This window comes from Acyrthosiphon pisum, chromosome A1, assembly GCF_005508785.2.
Source record: "Acyrthosiphon pisum isolate AL4f chromosome A1, pea_aphid_22Mar2018_4r6ur, whole genome shotgun sequence".
Taxonomy (NCBI): Eukaryota; Metazoa; Arthropoda; class Insecta; order Hemiptera; family Aphididae; genus Acyrthosiphon; species Acyrthosiphon pisum.
Window position 1 is genome coordinate 147,080,833 of NC_042494.1, and position 1,402 is coordinate 147,082,234.

Consider the following 1,402-nt stretch of genomic DNA (forward strand, 5'->3'; position numbering starts at 1 on the left):
CATGCGACACAGCGCCATCTGTGAGATAAGAAATATTTGTTATATAAAATACCGCCTTTTTTAAATTGTATAGATTATCTGAATAATATTATGATCTTAAAATGTTAATAAAATAGCTTTGCATTGTGGTATTGTACTAGCAATGATATTGGTTTTTTTACATTTCTTTAAATTATCTTAAGCCGAACGTTTTCAAAATAGATTGTTTACATTTAGGTATAGTTGAAACCATAAGTGTGTATACGAGGATGGCATATAATTGTATTACTAATTAACTGTGCAATTTGTTATAACTTTTTAATAATCTTATTATAACCTTGTTTAACTTAAAAAAAAATAAATATGTATATATATATCATCAACTTGTGTTTGTTTATTTCATCACTGTTTCCTTTCTAAATTAGAGTTCAGTATCTTAAACTGTTCACTCTTTAAGCAGTAATTATATTCTGATAATATTCTATAAATAGTATCATTATTATCTTGAACTGTGTTATTAATAATTGTTTTTCAAAAATTAAAAAGTAAAATTTAACTTAAACAAAATTGTAAAAATAAAAATTGGTCATAAATGTAGTGTGAAATTGTGTGAAAGTAATAAGAGTACTGAACACATAACTTTATTTTCAATTCCAAAAGATCAAACATTACATGAAAAATGGACAAGTATTGTTAACGCTTGGAATTGTGATAATACTAAAGTAAAGTATTTATGCCTTAAAGCCCCGTTCACACGATCAAATAATTTGTCAAATATTTGATGTATGTCAAACTTCAAATATTTGTTTGAAAAATGGTTCACACCATCAAATATTATATCAAAATTACTATAGTTTAAACTCGTTAGTGATTGGTCAATTTTAACTGCTGTTGAAGCCGCGAAAATTTAAATTCCTCTTATAATAGCACATAGAGTATAGTGTAGTGTATATAATAGAATTACCTTGTTGAAGTTTTATCTTTTGTATGAATAATTAAGAAAATGATTATCAATTTTTATCGGTTCTGTTAACTGTTCTAAGTAGGTACTTTTAACTTTGAAAAACTTTAATTATTTTATTAAATTTTAAGTACTAAAACATTATATTTGATATGAGCTACGATCGTGATAAATTAATACAGCTTTATAAATTAAGGCTGCTTCGGAAATTGTACAAAAAGAAACTTATAAGGTACGTAGGTACGTAGGTAGCTACGTAAGTATTAATGAACCATCATTTAATTATTTATTTAGGTATATATATTATAATTTATGACTTATATCAAGCTATTTGTTGAAATTTCACGCGTACCATATGGTGTAGAGAATGGTTAAGCAGAGAGATACCTATAGCTGTGCTGGTACTTTGAATATGCTCGAGAACGAACTTTTAACTGAAGATGAAAAAGCTACACTAACTTT